We start from the raw sequence: 22,110 nt of genomic DNA, 5'->3' as shown, positions 1-22,110 counted from the left end.
TTGGTAAAAAGCCAATTTGACATTTGCTCAGTACATTGTTGTCAGTATATTGAGCCTGCTGAACATCTGCTACATGCCATTGACTTGGGCAAGTGTAAGACTGAGGGTCGGGCCTGTTTGCCTGCTCACGGCCTGGGCATATGTGTGACTGTCATGTTGAGGCCCTCTTTGAGGGAGTGGGGGGCACAGGTCTGATCTGAGGGGGACTATATGGGGTTTGGGCATGGTTGGTTTGGGAGGGGTATTGACTGGGTGGGGGTGTGGATGTGGGTCCTCTCTCTCTCTCTCTCTCTCTCTCTCTCTCTCTCTCTCTCTCTCTCTCTCTCTCTCTCTCTCTCTCTCCAGCCATTGTGTTTCTCAGCCCTGAGGACCGTCACACAGTGTTAAACTAAATGCATCTTTGTTGAAGACAAAACAAGAAGAAGAACAAGGCAACAACAAAACTAGGCTCCTCCACTCACCCAACTTGTGTTTTCCCTCACAATACAAGCCCTGTGGGTTATTTTCCCACCTCTTAATTTGTGGATGTTATTGTGGCTAAAACACGGGACGCGGCGGTGCCCATCCACTCGGTCCCACCAGGACAAAAGATGCAGGGTTTAAATGTAGGGCAGAAAGGGTGGGCAGGGTAGAGGACAGGAGCAGGACCCATCTCCTCTGCGTCTCCTCCACGTCTCCTTCCCTCCATTATGCAACACGCACCCGCCAACCGTCCTTCACGTCCACGCATAACATTAGCATAAGTAACGAGGTCAAGCGTCTGGTCTGTCCCTTTGGAAGACAGCGTGAGACTGTGCCTGTCCTCTAGGGCTGTCTCTAGTATGTCCTTCATCTCACACTCTGTCTCTTTCTCAACCACAACAGTCAACACCATTATAAAATAATAATCATTCTGTGGTAAGAATCACAAAGATATATACAGACATGATCCAATTTATCATTAACATGACATCTTTAGTGACTATGGAACTGATAAGAAAACAAAAAGCTGGACGCATGTCAGTTTGTTTTCAACATCAACACGTTTACGGAAGTGAGACATTTGACATTTTCCATGCATTTCCTGTATGGTCCACTCAAACGTCTGAGATCATTCAGTAGCGGAGACTTTAATGTTCTCTCTTATCAGTTGGCTGTTTCTCAACTTACTCAGACAACTTTTTCCACAGATCAGATAAACTGAGTGTAGACAATTGAGAAATCCAATAGATGTTGCCATACCTCCGGTTCTTGTGGGAAAATACAAGTCTAGAATTTCCCTTGTAGTTCCCTGTCTTACTGGGACTTTTAATTGCATTATTTGTAACGAAATACTGATGCAATTACAGGAAAGAGACTTGTCTCCCATCTCACAAGAGTCGCATTGGTCTAACGACTAATCTTTGCAAGGGTCATGCGATTATTATACACCGTCTGGCCCCTGATGTTACTGTTGCAAGCGGAGACCACAGTACTTCTGAGAACTTAGCATTAGCTTCACTTGCATATCATTTTCATGACTTTAATTACAGGCAATATTTCAGGTATTTACGGTTGTGTTTTTCTGTGTGTATCAGTCTCTTCATCAGATAGGGTGTTTGGAGTTTCAAGTGTCCTAAGTGTTCATAATCATTAACAGAGAGTCTCAATTAGCTACCTGTCCCTTTTAATAGCCGGGCAACGGCACACATTTCAGCAAATAAATGACTGTTTCAATTAAATGACTGTTTCAAATAAATGCTGGGTCTAAATGAATTGTTTACGAGGTTACCATGAATTACCATTCATTGTTTGTGAGGTTTAATGTTTGAATTGTTACATTAAATAATTCAGTAATTACTCAAAAAATTATGTCAATCAACCATTTTTATTGTCAGTAAGAAACTACTAGCCATTGGCTGCTAACAACTGAGAACTCCTGGCTAACTGGCAAGCACAAAAACAGTCAACGACTTCGGGAGTACAGAACACTCGAAATCGGGCCGAAAATGCACAGTCGAATATGAAAAAAATGTTTGTCAAGGATTAAAAACAGTTATATAGAGGCATATGAAGACAAAATAAATGTGACACAGTGTGTAAATGATAACACATTATGAAGAAATTGAAGAAAATTAAGAAATGTATTAAAATGCTGGAAGTGAATGCTGGAATTAAACAATTAACTATGCATGCAAATGAGCAAAAGCTGTGTGCATTAAGGAAATAGACGCCTGGCTCAAATAGAAGACTGTCACTAATAAGCAACTGTTGTGTTCAGTGATTGAAGCAAATAAACGCCCATGCTATTGATTGAAGTTTTACGGTATTTACATTTTTCTGGCTGATTGTGAGAGATAGTGATTATTTATAAATTTTTCTGTCAGAGGAGCGGCCGTGATTCTCAAAACCTTTTATCATCCCACACACTTCCTTGATTAGAACCACGTTCAGAATTATCTCAGATATGAATATTCATGATCTCCCCAGCACCAGCTAACGCCTGTGATGTCACTGTGGTGTGTGTGTGTGTGTGTGTGTGTGTGTGTGTGTGTGTGTGTGTGTGTGTGTGTGTGTGTGTGTGTGTGTGTGTGTGTGTGTGTGTGTGTGTGTGTGTGTGTGTGTGTGTGAGAGAGAGACACACACACTTTGGGTCTTTCTTTACTGAAACATTCTCATTTCATTTAAAAACTCGCCACCCCCCCTTAAAAATAAAACACCAAAATATATCCTGTACTGCATACATGTACCATACTCACCTTTCCCTCTACCACACAATACAAAACAACATCACAATTACCCCCAAAAAACACACCACGTCTACAACCATATATCCAAAACATCTTTCCCAGCTATACAGACAGCCCCCAACACACCATATCTCCTGAAACATCTCCACACTTTTTATCATTTTATAGAACTCAAATTCGACCCTAAGGTGCGCAGAGACCATCCCATTAAACAATAGTAAAGGGTCTGTTATCCCCCCACCTTTGACCCTGTTCCTTCTTGTTAGCCAAATAGCCAACTTTGCCTGAGCAAACAGAAAATTCAACAAAACACATTTGGCCTTCTCCTCCTTCGAATACCTGTATCCCATTATAAACATCCCAACAGCAAAAACCACCCCCAACCTCTCACACAGACATTCCAACAGAGACAGTAATGGCATTAACCTGGCGCACAGAGAAAACACATGAATCACAGTTTCTTTCATAACACACAGAAAGGACACCCCTGCCCGATTCCCGGTTCAACACGTGCCAACCAGCTGTTAGTGGCCAGGGCTCCATGAAGAACCCTCCACTGGAGGTCCCGTGACCTCTTTGGTACTGGGAGTTTGTAGAGCCCCCTCCATCTAAAACCCACCATACTCTCCGCCCCGCGTACGCCCTGCCACTGATGTGCCTTCACTCCTGTTAGGCTCCTAATGTTCCTAACCTTACCGCAGAGGTTGTAGAGGGCTTTACCTCCCACCCCCTCAAACTCCCCCAGGCTCGGAGTGTTAAAATCTAACAAGTCCTCCAGACCCCCTTGCCAGTCTCCAGTCTCTGCCGTCACCCGCAGTGGCGGAAACATTGGTGGCCCCTCCCCCTTTGGCCACTCAAACACCCCCCTTACCGGCTCAGACAGTTCATCCTGGACCTCCTCCAGGAATCTCTCCAACAGCCTAAGAGACGTTATTCCTGTTTGTTGTGCCAGGACTTCCGGGGTTTTCCACCCCTTCTCTCCCAGCAGTCGCAGGTCACCCAGCCTTTGTAGACCCGCTGCCATCAGTTGCCTCTGCAGGGTGGCAGACTGAACCGATCTCAAAGGGATGGCTGGTTGGTGGGAAATAGGCTCCTCCCACAACCACAGCCCAGTCTCCACACCCCCTTCTCGTGTGGGCCTTAGCAGCTGCCAGGCCCTCAAGACTGCAGAGTAAAAATCTGAGAGACCTGCTGTACTCAGTCTCTCCAGCTTCATGAGGAACAGCTACCGGTCCAACCCTAATCCGCCAGCTCTCCTCAGCAGCGGGCATGCTGGTTCCCTCCAGCCAACATCAGTATGGAACAGCAGTCTCTGCACCGCCTTTAGCCGGAAACCAGCCATCCTGCTCTCCAGTTCCACCAGGCCCTGTCCTCCTTCATGGACGGTAATGTACAACACTGCCGCCCTCAGCCAGTGATGGCCCGACCAGAAAAAGTTCACCAGCTTGCGTTGCAGGTCTGCGAGCAGACCGGCAGGGGGGTTGAGGACAGCCAGTTTATGCCATAGGGAAGATGCCACCAGGTTGTTTATTATCAGCACCCTCCCTCTATATGACACTTGGGACAGGATCCACCTCCACTTGACCAGTCTTGACACCACTGCCTGTGACAGCCCCTCCCAGTTCATCCTGACCCACCTCTCCGAGCCCAGGTACACCCCCAACACTTTAAGCCCCTCACAACCCCACTGCAAAATCCCTGGAAGCAGAGGGGCCCTATCCCCCCATAACCAACATAACAGAGCTTTGCTCTTGCCCCAGTTTACGTTACCTGATGAAGCTCCCTCGTACACCTTCAGACTGGTCTCTAGTGCCTGCATATCCTGACCTTCACTGACCATCACGGAAACGTAATTTGCATATGCTGACACTGTTATGTCTGTCACCACATCCATGCCTGTCCAGCACACTCCCTGCAGTCTCCTGCGTAGCAGTCCCAAAAAAGGCTCAATGGCTAGTGTATATAACTTCCCAGAGAGAGGGCATCCTTGTCTAATGCCCCGTCTCACCCAGACTGGCCTACTGAGCCCCCCTCCTACCTTGACCATACATGACGCCCCAGCATACAACAGCTTCATACAGGTCAAAAAACTCTTCCCAAACCCAAACACAGACATCACATTAAACAGATACTCATGGTCCACTCTATCAAAAGCCTTCTCTTCAGTCCAAAGTTCACATTAGAGCCTCTCGACAAGTCCAACATGTTCCTGATTAAGAACAAGTTGTCCGTGATTGAGCGTCCCGGTACACAATATGTTTGGTCCTTATGTACTATCGAGTCCAGATGGGACTTCAGTCTGTTAGAGAAGACCTTGGAAAATATATTGTAGTCCGCACAGAGTAATGCCACAGGCCTCCAGTTCTTAAGTTCACACAAGTCCCCTTTTTTGGGCAGGAGAGTCAGAGCCGCCTGACGGCAGCTCATCGGCAACTCTCCTACCCCGACACATTCACGCAACACGCAAAAGAAGTCCAGTCCAATTATTCCCCAGAAGTTTTTATAAAACTCCACTGGGAGTCCATCGAGTGCACCGGGGGACATCAGGGTTACGGCCTCTGCCAGTTCATGGAACAACAGAGGAATGTCCATTTCATCCCTCTGCGCCAGAGAGAGCTTAGGGAGTAGTCCTGCGAACAAGACCTGAGCACACATAGGATCACACATTTCTGCCCTATACAACTCAGTATAAAACTCTACAGTTCGCTCCCGCATCTCTCCCACCACAGAGGTCACCCGCCCATCAGACAGCCGTAGACAATCCCAAACTTGGCTTCACCACTCTGTCTTTCCAAACCAAAGAAGAAGGAGCTGGGAGCATCCATCTCCTTGAGCATGGAGAACATAGCTCTTACAAGTACTCCCTTTGCTTTAACCTGGAAAAAACTACCCAGGTCCCTACATTATTCAGCTAAATTAGCCTGGAGGCCTACATTGCCTTGCCCCACCATCTCTACCTCCTTCTCACTAATACGACGCTCTAGTTCCCCAAATACTCTCCTAGCGTCTGAGGAGGAGAAAGCTGTATACTGTTGACAGAAATGCCCAATTTGGACTTTCCCCACATCCCACCATTGACTCAGAGACTCATACTCCTCTCTTCGCTGCCCCCACCTTTCCCAAAAGGTCTGGAAACCTGAGCAAAAAGTGGCATCTTGTAAGAGCTTTACATTAAACTTTCAATAGGATGCCTGCCAGGGCCCTGGTGAAATAGACAGCCGAGCCATGGTTATGTGGTGATCCGAAAACCCCACTGGGAGAATGGTAGCGCCCAACAGCCTATTGCTCTGATTCCTGGCCATGTAAAACCGATCAAGTCGGGCTGCACTCACCCTAGCCCCAAAAACCTTCACCCATGTATACTGTGTTGTGTTGGGGTGTTTACTTCTCCAAACATCCACTAGGTCGAACTGATTAATGATGTCCCTTAACACTCCCACTGACACTGAATGAGGCTCTTCCCCATTTCTGTATTTTGTAAAATCCATTGTACAGTTCCAGTCCCCGCCGACCACCAGCGTCTCCTCAGAACCCCCCTCTCTCTCCATGTGTTAGGTGCCATACACATTTATAAAAACAAAACCCATGCTGTTAATTTCTGCTTTAACAACAAGCAACCTACCCTTACACACCTCCTTTGAGGAGCACATTTTACAGACAGACCCGGTGCAAAAAGGACTGCCACCCCTGCACTAAAATCTGTCCCATGGCTCAACACACTTGCCCCTTTCCACCAGAGCCCCCAATCGACTTCATTCACCACATTACTATGGGATTCCTGCAGAAACAACACCTGTACTTTTTTTGTTTGACATATTCACCCAACACACTCCTCTTTCCTGCATCTCTGGCACCATGTATATTGAGCGATCCTACACGAAGAGCCTCCATAAGAAGTGGGAGAAAAGCCAGCAAAGAAAGAGACCAATAGCAAAGCTCAAAAAGCCCCAGTGCCAGAAAGAAACAACACATCTAAACGGTGTCTGAAGGTAAACCTTTACGCACTGTTGTGACCCACTTCCTCAACCTAAACCGTTTCCTGGGTGAGAGGACACCATGCCCCTCATTTTTCATAGCATGTTGTACTGATCTTACAAACTTTCTTGGATCAGAAAAAAAGCCTCAAGATTAACTTTTTCCCCCTTGGTCTCATTCAGGAACCTTGTCAGTTCCCTCAACGTGTACTTTGACCCCTCTGCTTGACTGGCTGTCAGCTCCGGACCCATTGAAGAGGAGACTGAAAAAACCCTGAATCATCCTCTTCCTCAGACTCACTTTCCTCCTCATCTCCATCTCCCATCCTGACCACCTGTCCTTCCTCTCTGGCCAGGGCCTCCCCCCCAGCACCAGGCAAAGGTTCCATGGTGCCTTTGACCACACCATCCTTTCCCTTTCCACCTCCTTTCTTCTCCCCCTTTTTCCTTTTCCGCTTGACACCCCCCCCCCCCCCCCCAGTCTCTTACACTTCACCACTATACTCTCCTCATCCACTAGCATAACCATAACCAGCCTCATCTACACCACCATCCATAACTTGACTAGGCCCAACCTCATCTACACCACCATCCATAGCATGACTAGGCCCAGCCTCAGCTACCCCACCATCCATAGCATGACTAGACCCAGCCTCATCTACACCACCATCCATAGCATGACTAGACCCAGCCTCCGCTACTCCGCCATCCATAGCATGACTAGACCCAGCCTCAGTTACCCCACCATCTCTAGCCTGACTAGGCCCAGCCTCATCTACACCACCATCTCTGGCATGACTAGACCCAGCCTCATCTACACCACCATCCATAGCATGACTAGACCCAGCTTCTGCTGTCTGCATCTCATTGCCCCCTGCACGTTGACCTCGATTTCCCCCACTGGCGCTTGTGCCCTCACCTTGTCTACGGCCTTTATGTGGGCAAGCAAAACTCTTATGCCCCAAATCCCCACACTCAAAACACTGTGTACTATCTGTGCTGGCAAACCCTGTGTAGAGCCCCTCCCCATCCCTGACTTTAAAATGCACATTTAGCTGTTGCTCATTGTTATTCAGAAACATAAACACTTGCCTCCGGAACGAAACAACGTGCTTAACGGCATCTGCCTGAAAACCTGCCGACAGTACACAAAAACCCACTAACAAACTTACCAAAACCACTCAGCTCTTTCCTGATTTGATCATCATAATAAATGGAGGCAAATTTGCAACTATTACCCTTGTTGAAGGGGTAGACAGAGGCAAAATTGGCACCAACACACCCCTTACAAATATTCCACTAGCAATTAACCTACCAACCAAATGTTCTCTTTTCATGAACACAACCACAGCTTTGTTCATTCTAGAAGCGGAATGTATAAATTCAGCTCCTACCTGTTCACCGACTGCAAGCAGAACCTCCTCCACTTTAACTCCATTCTCAGGAACACACCTCAGCTAGGCTGAGAAGCCATTGCGTACACCACACCTTCCAAACCCCAGGAAACTAACTCTGTCCTCATCCACCCTAACTTTGAAAAAACCTGTGGATACCGTTAAAACAAATAGTGCATTAACCCTCCACCATAGAACATAAAATTGAAAGAAAATACCAAGGACGGAATAAAGAAGGTTAGTTAGGACAGAGCCCTCCACACCAAACACTCAAACTCCAAAAACTTCCCAGCATGCACTGCGAGAGAGAGAGAGAGAGAGAGAGAGAGAGAGAGAGAGAGAGAGAGAGAGAGAGAGAGAGAGAGAGAGAGAGAGAGAGAGAGAGAGAGAGAGAGAGCATGTACCATGCCCAGACATACTGCAGCACTTTGACTGGGCTTAGACTAAACAGTATTCTAAGTAGAGTCACTAGAAGAAATATAGAACCAATGATGTGGCAATAAAGAACATGATGGAGAAAGACGAACGTCAGAAATGGAATGAGACACAGGAAAGTATTCAGACCCCTTGACTTTTTCTATATTTTGTTAAGTCACAGCCTCATTCTGAAATTGATTAAATTGTTTTTTCCCCCTCATCAATGTACACACAATACCCCATATTGACGAAGCAAAAACAGGTGTTTGGAAATTATCACATTTACATAAGTATTCAGACCCTTTACTCAGTACTTTGTTGAAGCACCTTTGGCAGTGATTACAGCCTCGAGTCTTCTTGGGTATGATGCTACTAGCTCGGCACACCTGTATTTGGGGAGTTTCTCCCATTCATCTCTGCAGATCCTCTCAAGCTCTGTCAGGTTGGATGGGGAGCGTCGCTGCACAGCTATTTTCAGGTCTCTCCAGAGAGGTTCGATCCTGTTCAAGTTCGGGCTCTGGCTGGGCCACTCAAGAACATTCAGAGACTTGTTCTGAAGCCACTCCTGCATTGTCTTGGCTGTGTGCTTAGGGTTGTTGTCCTGTGAACCTTCACCCCAGTCTGAGGTCCTGAGCACTCTGGAGCAGGTTTTCATCAAGTATCTCTCTGTACTTTGCTCCGTTCATCTTTCCCTCAATCCTGACTAGTCTCCCAGTCCTTAACGCTGAAAAACATCCCCTTCACCGTAGGGATGGTGCCAGGTTTCCTCCAGATGTGACACTTGGCATTCAGGCCAAAGAGTTCAATCTTGGTTTCATCAGACCAGATATTCTTGTTTATCATGGTCTGAGAGTCTTCAGGTGCATTTTGACAAACTCCAAACGGCTGTAATGTGCCTTTTATCGTCTGGCCACTCTACCATAAAGGCCTGATTGGTGGAGTGCTGCAGAGATGGTTGTCCTTCTGGAAGGTTCTCCTATCTCCACAGAGGAACTCTGGAGCTCTGTCAGAGTGACCATCTGGTTCTTGGTCACCTCCCCGACCAAGGCCCTTCTCCCCCGATTGCTCAGTTTGGCCAGGGGGCCAGCTCTTATTTATTTATTTTTATTTTACCTTTATTTAACTTGGCAAGTCAGTTAAGAACAAATCCTTATTTCAATGACAGCCTAGAATAGGTGGGTTAACTGCCTTGTTCAGGGGCAGAACGACAGATTTGTACCTTGTCAGCTCGGGGATTCGATCTTGCAACCTTTCGGTTACTAGTCCAACGCTCTAACCACTAGGCTACGCTGCCGCCCGAAGGCAAGTCTTGGTGGTTCCGAACTTCTTCCATTTAAGAATGATGGAGGCCACTGTGTTCTTGGGGACCTTAAATGCTGCAGACATTTTTCGGGTACCCTTCCCCAGATCTGTGCCTCGACACAATCCTGTCTCGGCGCTTTATGGACGATTCCTTCGACCTCATGGCTTGGTTTTTGCTCTGACATGCACTGTCAACTGTGGCACCTTATATCTACAGGTGTGTGCCTTTCCAAATCATGTCCAATCAATTGAATTCACCACAGGTGGACTCCAGTCAAGTTGTAGAAACATCTCAAGGATGATCAATGGAAACAGTATGTGCCAGAGATCAATTTCGAGTCACATAGAAAAGGGTTTTAATACTTATGTAAATATGGTATTTCTGTTTTTGCTACAATTTCTAAACACCTGTTTTTGCTTTGTAATTATGGGATATTGTGTGTAGATTGATGCGGAAAACATTTCATTTAACCCATTTTAGAATACGGCTGTAACGTAACAAAATGTGGAGAAAGGGAAGGGGTCTGAATACTTTCCAAATGCACTGTATGTAGCAAAGTAAACACAGAAAGATAAATAGACTGGGGGAGTGAGGAGGGCCTGTGGGTCTGCAGTCCTTGTCTAACTCCAAAATGGCACCCTATTCCCTACATAGTGCACTACTTTTAACCAGGAATAGTGCTATTTGGGATTTAGTCTCCATGGCAGTAGACCAAACCAAGCGGATAATGAAGGAGCAGCGGCTCGTTAAACAGTGAGAACAAACTCAATGGGGCCACCGCACGGCTTGTGGTTGATCCTCTCAGCTGCTGAGAAACTCAGGCTGTGTCTGTGTGTACGTGTGTGTGTGTGTGTGTGTAAGGAGATAACCAGGGCATAGTATTAGACCTGGGGTTAATTGTTAGATGGTCTGGAGGAGAGAGATGATACTGATTTACAACAGACAGGAAAAACCAATCACAAGACCATAAAACGGAGAGAAATAAAGATGGCTGCCGTTTTATCAGCTCTTAACCAACTGGCTATTCTGTTTGTTTTTTTCGCATTTTTTGTAACTTATTTTGTACATAATGTTACTGCTACCGTCTCTTATGACCGAAAAGAGCTTCTGGACATCAGAACAGCGATTACTCACCTTGAACTGGACAAATCATTTTTCTTTCATGAGTCTGAAGAGAGGGATTTACTCCAGACACCCGAACAGGCCCTCATCCCCATCATTGGCAGGAGAAAGAGACGGGCAAGATGTCGCGGAAAGAGATCGGGGTGCCTTGTGAGGATCCACCGATGAGTGGCTAATCTGCCCTTGTCATCCGTGCTACTGGCCAACATACAATCGATGGAAAATAAATTGGACGGGCTAAAAGCACGTATATCCTACCAACGGGACATAACAAACTGAAATATCTTATATTTCACAGAGTTGTGGCTGAACGACGACATTAATAACATACGGGTTATACACTGCATCGGCAGGATAGAACAGCAGCCTCTGGAAAGACAAGGGGTGGTGGTCTCTGTATATTTGTAAACAACAGCTGGTGCATGATATCTAAGGAAGTCTAGAAGTTTTGCTCGCCTGAGGTAGAGTATCTCATGATAAACTGTACCCCACACTATCAACCACCCTAGTCATAGACTGTTCTCTCTGCTACCGCATGGCAAGTGGTACCGGAGCACCAAGTCTAGGTCCAAGAGGCTTCTAAACAGCTTCTACCCCGAAGCCATAAGACTACTGAACATCTAATCAAATGGCTACCCAGACTATTTACATTGCCCCCCCCCCCCCCCCCCCCCCTTTACGCTGCTGCTGCTCTCTGTTATTATCTATGCATAAGTCACTTTAATAACTCTTACCTACATGTACATATTACCTCAATTACCTCGACTAACCGGTGCCCCGACACATTGACTCTGTACCGGTACCCCCTGTATATAGCCTCGCTATTGTTATTTTACTGCTGTTCTTTAATTATTTGACGATTTTATTTCTTATTTTTCTTTAGGTATTTTTCTTAAAACTGCATTGTTGGTTAAGGGCTTGAAAGTAAGCATTTCACTGTAAGGTCTACACCTGTTGTATTCGGCGCATGTGACAAAAAAAAAGTGATTTGATTTGATGGGTTACTGCTATGAGGCTAATACCAACATGTTAAGCTAACACCAACATGTCTTAAGCAGACCAGGAAAGCTGCAACAAACAAACAACAAATGGAATTAGACGTCCCATCAAGCAAAACCGAAAGTTGAAAAGTTTGATCTTTGGTGCACAACTAGAACCATAGCTGCCACATAACCAGAGTCCAACTGGCAGAGGAAGATTACATCGATAATTGTGTAATTCTCCTCGTCACCTCCGTTCCTAGCTCCAACCTATTTCCAACAACTAATCTGTCTCCACAAAGTGCTTACACAGAACTCTCTGGCTTTGGGAGGAAATGACACGCTGTTAATGGCCGACGTAGGCAAATCGACTCTCATTGAGAGACATCTGTGGAGTATTTCACAACTGCTCCGAGAGCCTCACTCGCTGCTGATAGACGGCCCTTTTGCTTGTGTGTGTGCGTGTGTGTATGTTGTGGGTGCGTATGTTGTGTGTGCGTGTGTGTGTCGGGACTGGCTGTTTAGAGAAGAGGCCTGGCTCGGTTGGCGGGGACTCTAACAACAGCCATCACTAATGTGATTCCCCTGGCGTGACTCACAGCATAGGGGTATAAATATCTACAGAGCTGAGCTAGGAGCCCTGAACTGAGGCCTCTGTCGTTGCATGCCGAGAAAGGAGATCAGGGCCAAAACCTCAGGCTGTTTCAAATCCCACTGAAGAAAAAAAAATTGTTGAATGTTATTTTTCTTTCTGTGAATTTACGAATGTTTATCTGGCTGAGAGACGTCTGTCTTTTTCACAGCTGTGGAAAATTATACATTTTTAAAAAGGATAGAAAAGGATAAATTCATGAGATGGATGATAAGAGGTTTATGAAGCCCCAGAAGACTGGTGTAGATGGAAACCGGGTTTCCCAAATTCCTCATTTGAGACCTAGCTGGTGCTTGGGCAGAATCTTGTTGATAGCAAGTCTACATCTGTAGCTGTTACTGTACTCACGACTCCCACCGATGGAAATGGAGAGAAAATGTTTAGACGAAGTTCACATTCACAGCCGTTCAACACAATATTTGCACAAAATAAGTATTTTTAAGTCTTCTGAGTAACTAATACAAAGTTCTGTAAATCTTCCATTGGATTTCACCTGAAATAACAGCCTGGTCTTGTGGGAATCGTTGGCGAATGGAGTTACTCTAATATTCACTAGTCAAATTTATGAGTATTAACGATTCATTTTGGATATGAGCGGAAGACACAAAAAACATGGTGGGCAGACAATCTTCTCAAGTGACCCCTCTTCCACCCCTTCGCCCCAATACACACACCATCACTCAGCCAGACTGTCATCACCCCGACCCCACGCCCCCCTCCTTCTGCACAGGCCCCATGCTCCAGAGACCTTCACATTCACAGCCCTCACACCCAAAACCACAAACCACCCTCCCTTCTTCCCTCTCAGAGACAGCTGTAGACCCAAGGACTAGACCTTGAAACCCTACCTCATTCAAAGACCCCCCACCTCCACCTCCACATCCACATCCCCCCTCTCCTCACAACCCCCATGTCCCCCCCACCCCTACCCATATACCATGTACTGTATATCAGTATCCACATCCATAATCACAAGTAAATCGTAAATATTCACAACCAATTAAAATATTAGAAAATTCATCTCACAGTACGTTACCTCATTATTGTAGCCATGGAGAGTAAACAATAAATTAGAAATTAATGAGAGAGAGAGAGAGAGAGAGAGAGAGAGAGAGAGAGAGAGAGAGAGAGAGAGAGAGAGAGAGAGAGAGAGAGAGAGAGAGAGAGAGAGAGAGAGAGAGAGAGAGAGAGAGAGAGAGAGATGACATATTCACCCTGCACACCAAAATTGACTAACAAACCAAAACAAAGGCAGTCTTCTGATGCTTTGTTGATTTCAAAAAAGCTTTTGACTCACTTTGGCATGGGGGTCTGCTATACAAATTGATGGAAAGTGGTGTTATGGGGAAAACATATGACATTATACCATTTATGTACACAAACAAGTGTGCAGATAAAATTGGCAAAACATTTTTTCTTTCCACAGGGCCGTGGGGGTGAGACAGGGATGCAGCTTAAGCCCCACCCTCTTCAACATATATATCAACAAATTGGGTAGGGCACTAGAACAGTCTGCAGCCCCCGGTCTCACCCTACTAGAATCTGAAGTCAAATGTTTACTGTTTGCTGATGATCTGGTGCTTCTGTCCCCAACCAAGGAGGGCCTACGGCAGCACCTAGATCTTCTGCACAGATTCTGTCAGACCTCTGTCCTGGCAGTAAATCTCAGTAATACAAAAAAAATTGTGTTCCAAAAAAGGTCCAGCTGCCAGGACACCGTTGCCCTAGAGCACACAAAAAACTATAAATACCTCGTCCTAAATATCAGCACCACAGGTAACTTCCACCAAGCTGTGAACGATATGAGAGACAAGAAGGGCCTTCTATGCCATCAAAAGGAACATCAAATTCGACATACAATTAGGATCTGGCTAAAAATACTTGAATCCGTTATAGAACCCATTGCCCGTTATGGTTGTGAGATCTGGGGTCCGCTCATCAACCAAGAATTCACAAAATGGGACGAACACCAGATTGAGACTCTGCATGCAGAATTCTGCAAAAATATATCCTGTGTACAATGAAAAACACCAAAAAATGCATGCAGAGCAGAATTAGGTCAATCCTCGTTAATTATCAAAATCCAGAAAAGAGCCGTTAAATTTGACAACCAAATAAATTTGATTCCCAAACCTTCTATAACAAATCGATCACCTACAGAGAGAGGAACCTGGAGAGGAGTCCCCTAAGCAAGCTGGTCCTGGGGCTCTGTTCACAAACACAAACAGACTTCACAGAGCTTTAGGACAGCAAAACAATTAGACCCAACCACATCATGAGAAAGGATAAAGATAATTACCTGACACATTGGAAAGTATATAAAAAACAGAGTAAACTAGAATGCTATTTGGCCCTAAACAGAGAGTACACAGTGGCAGAATCCCTGACCACCGTGACTGACCCAAACTTAAGGAAAGCTTTGACTATGTACAGACTCTGTGAGCATAGCCTTGCTATTGAGAAAGGCCGCTGTAGGCAGACCTGGCTCTCAAGAGAAAACAGGCAATGTGCACATGGCTCACAAAATGAGGTGGAAACTGAGCGGCACTTCCTTACCTCCTTAGAGACACCTAAAGATTGGAAAGCTGCCGCGGTTATCCCCCTCTTCAAATGGGGAGACAATCTAGATCCAAAATGTTACAGACCTATATCTATACTACCCTGCCTTTCTAAAGTCTTCGAAAGCCAAGTTAACCAACAGATCACCGACCATTTCGAATCCCACCGTACCTTCTCCGCAATGCAATCTGGTTTCCGAGCTTGTCATGGGTGCACCTCAGCCACGCTCAAGGTCCTAAACGATATCATAACCGCCATCGATAAAAGACAATACTGTGAAGCCGTCTTCATCGACCTGTCCAAGGCTTTCGACTCTGTCAATCAAATGACTGCCTCGCCTTGGTCACCAACTACTTCTCAGATAGAGTTCAGTGTGTCAAATCGGAGGGCCTGCTGTCCGGACCTCTGGCAGTCTCTATAGGGGTGCCACAGGGTTCAATTTTCGAACCGAATCTTTTCTCTGTATACATCAATGATGTCGCTCTTGCTGTTGGTGATTCTCTGATCCACCTCTATGCAGACGACACCATTCTGTACACTTCTGGCCCTTCTTTGGACACTGTGTTAACTTATTTTGGGTAGGGGGCAGCATTTTCACGTTTGGATGAAAAGTGTGCCCAGTGTAAACTGCCTCCTACTCAGTTCCAGATGCTAATATATGCATATTAATATTAGTATTGGATAGAATACACTCTGAAGTTTCTAAAACTGTTTGAATCATGTCTATGACTATAACATAACTTATTTGGCAGGCAAAACCGCGAGGACAAACCATTCAGATTTTTGTTTTGTTTTTTGAGGTCACTCTCTTTTCAATGGATTTTCATTGGGAATCCAGATTTCTAAGGGACCTTCCTGCAGTTCCTATCGCTTCCACTGGATGTCACCAGTCTTTAGAAATTGGTTGAGGTTTTTCCTTTGAGAAATGAAGAAGTAGCCATGTTCAGAATGAGGCCAGAAAGCATGCTACACATTGTTTTCCTCCGGTATTGAACACAGATCAACCCGTCTTCAATTTATCGATTATTTACGTTAAAAAATAACTAAAGTTGTATTACAAAAGTAGTTTGAAATGTTTGGACAAAGCTTACAGGTAACTTTTGTAATCATGTTGAGCGAGTTGGAACCGGGGTTTTTCTGGATCAAACGCGCCAAATAAATTGACATTTTGGATATATATCGACGGAATTAATCGAACAAAAGGACCATTTGTGATGTTTATGGGACATATTGGAGTGCCAACAGAAGAAGCTCGTCAACGGTAAGGCATGAATTATAACTTTATTTCTGCGTTTTGTGTCGTGCCGGGAGGGTTGAAATATGATGGTCTGTGATTGTTTGCTGGGGTGCTATCCTCAGATAATAGCATTGTTAGCTTTCGCCGTAAAGCATTTCTGAAATCTGACAAGTTGGCTGGATTCACAACAAGTGTAGCTTTAATTTGGTATATTGAATGTGTGATTTCATGAAAGTAAAATTTTTATAGTAATTTATTTGAATTTGGCGCTCTGCATTTTCACTGGATGTTGGCCAGGTGGGACGCTACCGTCCCACATATCCCAGAGAGGTTAACCTCTTGACGCTAGGGGTCAGATTTATTTTTTATTTTTTAAATAACGTTCCCAAGGTAAACAGACTATTTCTCAGTTCCAGATCGTAGAATATGCATATAATTTAGAGATTAGGATAGAAAGCACTCCAAAGTTTCCAAAACTGTCAAAATATTGTCTGTGAGTATAACAAAACTGATTCTGCAGGCGAAAACCTGAGAAAATCTAACCCGGATGTGATCTTTCTATATTTTTATCTGTGTTTCCTTGCCCGTCTTTCTTCCATTTAAAGGGGTATCAACCAGATTCCTTTTCCAATGGCTTCCTCAGGCTGTGACCAGGCTTTAGACATAGTTTCAGGCTTTTATTTTGAAAAATCTGCGAGATTTTTCAACAGTAGTCAGGTGTCCTTTGATTAGTTCCTGAGCGCGAGAGGGGTAGCTCTCCATTTTCTTTCTCTCTTTTATTGAATAGGTTACAGTCCGGTTTAAATATTATTGATTATGTTTGTTAAAAACACCTGAGGATTGATTATAAAAACATTTGACATGTTTCTACGAACATTATGGATACTTTTTGGAATTTTCGTCGAACGGAACGAGGCTTTGGTTTTCTGAACATAACGCGCAACCCAAATGGCGTTTTTTTGTTATAAAAGTAATATATATCGAACAAAAATAACATTTATTGTGTAACTGGGAGTCTCGTGAGTGCAAACATCCGAAGATTATCAAAGGTAAGCGATGAATTTTATTGCTTTTCTGACTTTCGTGACCATGCTAATTTGGGGCTAGCTGTCCTAGCATTGATTGATACACTCACAAAAGCTTGGATTGCTTTCGCTGCAAAGCATATTTTCAAAATCTGACACGATAGGTGGATTAACAACAAGCTAAGCTGTGTTTTGGTATATTTCACTTGTGATTGCATGATTCTAAATATTTTTAGTAATTTTTTGGCGCCCTGCAATTCAGCGGTTGTTTAGGAAAATGATCCCGCTAAAGGGATCCGTAGCGCAGAGAAGTTAACAAACTTCCAGACGAGCTTCAATGCCATACAACACTCCTTCCGTGGCCTCCAACTGCTCTTAAATGCAAGTAAAACTAGATGCATGCTCTCAAACCAATCGCTGCCTGCACCCACCCGCCCGTCTAGCATCACTACTCTGGATGGTTCTGACTTATGAATATGTGGACAACTACAAATACCTAGGTGTCTGGTTAGACTGTAAACTCTCCTACCAGACTCACATTAAGCATCTGTCACAATTCCAAAAGTGGTGATGAAGGAGTCAGGCGCAGAGAGCAGGGTAGTGAGAAGCAAGTGGATTTAATATTCCAAAAGAATATAACGAGACGGCTACGCCACACATACAAGGGCGCGTCAAGTACAGTCCAAAACAAACAGGACAAAATCCACATGGAACAGACACCACAAGAAAATACGACACCACAAACAGAAAAACAAGCCCGCACAAAAGTCGGCGGGCCAACTGGGTTTAAATAGCCCACAATAAACCTAAACACAAAACAGGTGCAACAAATCAGACAAAACTAAATGAAACAGAAAAGGGGATCGGTGGCAGCTAGTAGGCCGTAGACGACGACCGCCGAGCGCCGCCCGAACGGGAAGAGGCACCATCTTCGGCGGGATTCGTAACAGCATCTCCAATCCAAAAATAAATCTAGAATCGGCTTCCTATTTCGCAACAAAGCATCCTTCACTCATGCTGCCAAACATACCCTCGTAAAACAAAATAGCCTCCAACACTCTACTCAGCAAATTGGATGTAGTCTATCACAGCGCCAAGCCGCATATACTTCCCACCACTGCGACCTGTATGCTCTCGCTACATATTCGTTGCCAAATCCACTGGCTCCAGGTCATCTATAAGTCTTTGCTAGGTAAAGCCCCGCTTTATCTCAGCTCACTGGTCAGCATAGCATTACCCACTCGTAGCACGCGCTCCAGCAGGTATTTTTCACTGGTCACGCCCAAAGCCAACTCCCCCTTTCCTTCCAGTTCTGTGATGCCAATGACGGGAAAAAATTGCAAAAATACCTGAAACTGGAGTCTTATATCTCCCTCACTAACTTTAAATAAAGGTGAAATAAAAAAATAAAAAAAATAAAGTACACATATTTCCTTTAGATTACACAGACCCAAACCCAATGTTGATAAACTCCCATATCTGTTGGGTTAAATATCACATTAGCAAGAAAAGGGCAACCAGTAAAGAACAAACGCCATTGAAAATACAACCCATATTTACGTTTATTTATTTTCACTTTTGTACTTTAACTATTTGCACATAATATAACATTTGAAATGTCTTTATTCTTTCTGAACTGTTGTAAGTGTGATGTGTACTGTTCATTTTTTTCAATTATCTATTGTGTGAAAACTCATCAATATCTCGCTGTAATTTCAATGAGAGCTTGGTTGAAAATCAGCCACCTCAGAAACAATTCAAACAGGAAGTGGAACTTCTCAGGTTTTTGCCTGCCATATGAGTTCTCTTATACTCACAGACATAATTCAAACAGTTTTATAAACTCCAGAGTGTTTTATGTCCAATACGAATAATAATATGCATATATTATCAACTGGGACTGAGGAGCAGGCAGTTTACTATGGGCACCTCTGTGCACCTTTCATCCAAGCTACTCAATACTGCCCCTGCAGCCATAAGAAGTTAAACAGCTCAACATTCACAAGGCCGCAGGGCCAGACGGATTACCAGGACGTTTACTCCGAGCATGCGCTGACCAACTGGCAAGTGTCTTCACTGACATTTTCAACCTCTCCCTGGCTGAGTCTGTAATACCAACATGTTTCAAGCAGACCACCATAGGCCCTGTGCCCAATAACACTAAGGTAACCTGCCGAAATGACTACCGACCCGTAGCACTCACATCTGTAGCCATGAAGTGCTTTGAAAGGCTGGTCATGGCTCACATCAACACCATTGTCCCAGAAACCCAAGACTCACTCCAATTTGCATACCACCCCAACAGGTCCACAGATGATGCAATCTCTATTGCACTCCACACTGCCCTTTCTCACCTGGACAAAAGGAACACCTATGTGAGAATGCTGTTCATTGACTACAGCTCAGCGTTCAACACCATAGTGCCCTCAATGCTCATCAATAAGCTAAGGACCCTGGGACTAAACACCTCCCTCTGCAACTGGATCCTGGACTTTCTGACGGGCCGCCCCCCCCAGGTGGTAAGGGTAGATAACAACACAGCCGCCACGCTGATCCTCAACACAGTGGCCCCTCAGGGGTGCGTGCTGCTCAGTCACCTCCTGTACTCCCTGTTCACTCACGACTGCATGGCCAGGCACGACTCCAACACCATCATTAAGTTTGCCGATGACACAACAGTGTCTCGTCGTTGATCACCAACAACGACGAGACAGCAAATAGGGAGGAGGTCAGAGACCTGGCCGTGTGGTGCCAGGACAACAACCTCTCCCTCAACGTGATCAAGACTAAGGAGATGATTCTGGACTACAGGAAAAGGAGGACAGAGCATGCCCCCATTCTCATTGACGGGTGTGTAGTGGAGCAGGTTGAGAGCTTCAAGTTTCTTGGTGTCCACATTACCAACAAACTAACATGGTCCAAGCACACCAAGACAGTCGTGAAGAGGGCACGACAAAACCTATTCCCCCTCAGGAGACTGAAAAGATTTGGCATGGGTCCTCAGATCCTCAAAAGATTCTACAGCTGCAACGTCGCGAGCATCCTGACCGGTTGCATCACCGCCTGGAATGGCAACTGCTCGGCCTCTTCCTGCCATCCAGGACCTCTACACCAGGCGGTGTCAGAGGAAGGCCCTAAAAATGTAACATCTAATCAAATGGCTACCCAGACTATTTACATAGCTTCTCCATCCTGGAGGGGGAAATCAATCAACTCCTGCAGCTCTGTCACACGATGGGTAAGTACATAGTCAATGGTAGGCTTCGAGGGGACTCCTACGGTAGGTACACCTATAGCTCATCTCTTGGCAGTAGTACTGTAGACTACTTTATCACTGAATTCAACCCAGAGTCTCTCAGAGCGTTCACAGTCAGCCCACTGACACCCCTATCAGATCACAGTAAACAAATCACAGTCTACTTGAAGAGAGCAATGCTCAATCATGGGACATCAAAGCCAAAGGAACTGAATAATATTAAGAAATGCTTTAGATGGAAGGAAAGAAGTGGAAACCTACCAAAAAAACAATTAGACAACATATTCAATCCCCTTTTGACAACTTCCTGGATAAAATGTTTCACTGTAATATTTATACTGTTTATACTGTAAACAGTATATTTGACCTCTCAGCTTCCCTATCAAATCTAGAAATCTCAATCAGAAAACCAAAGAAAATGAACAACAATGACAAATGAAGAATGCAAAAAACATTTTTATTTATTGAGAAACCTATCCAACCAAAAACATAGAGAACCAGAAAACCTGAGTCTACGCCTTCACTATGTTTAATCACTTAAACAATACAGAAATACACTATGGAAAAAGAAGGAACAGCACATCAGAAATCAGCTCAAAGTAATTGAAGAATCCATAGACTCTAACCACTTCTGGGAAAACACAGAGAGAGAGAGAGAGAGAGAGAGAGAGAGAGAGAGAGAGAGAGAGAGAGAGAGAGAGAGATATATATTGGGAGTTTGGGTTACGGGTTAAGTGGTTTCTTTCTGTCTGAAAACTTGACTCAAGATTTGTCTGTGTGTGTGTGTGTAAATGTGTGTTTTATGAACTGTTCTGCACTGTTGCGTCATTGATTGTCTGATACATGCTTCCTTCTAAGCACCGACTTGTGTGAGTGCGAGTTTGTGAACACAGTGTCTGTACATCTAATTGTGTGTGTGTGTGTGTGTGTGCATATTTTGTATAGCTACACAATTAGTGTGAGTCAGGGAGCTGCTGTACAGTCTATTCCCCTCTGACCTGAAGTCACTGTGTTTATGAAGCTTAGCCAGTTCATGTAATGACAGCCTTTTATATGGATGATAAAAGCGTGTCCTTCTCTATGGCTGCTCTTCATGGCACACTGCAGTGTACACACACACACGCACACGCACACGCAGGAAAACACACACCCACACAGGCACGTATGCAACATTCCTCCTCTTGAACCCCCTACACTGCAATCAACCACTACCAAAACCACTTCAAGTACAGAAGGGCAACATCATCAAATTCTCCACTTAAAATTCTATCCACTCGTATTGGGCTGTTTGGAAAGACAAAACAGAAGAGAGAGAGGTATACAGGCAATACAGAGAGAGAGGGATGTAGACAATAAAGAGAGAGAGAGGGATACAGGCAATACAGAGAGAGAGGGATGTAGACAATAAAGAGAGAGAGAGGGATACAGGCAATACAGAGAGAGAGGGATGTAGACAATAAAGAGAGAGAGATACAGGCAATAC

The sequence above is a fragment of the Salvelinus alpinus genome, chromosome 7 (assembly GCF_045679555.1).
Source record: "Salvelinus alpinus chromosome 7, SLU_Salpinus.1, whole genome shotgun sequence".
NCBI classification, from domain to species: Eukaryota; Metazoa; Chordata; class Actinopteri; order Salmoniformes; family Salmonidae; genus Salvelinus; species Salvelinus alpinus.
This window is presented reverse-complemented; position numbering follows the sequence as displayed.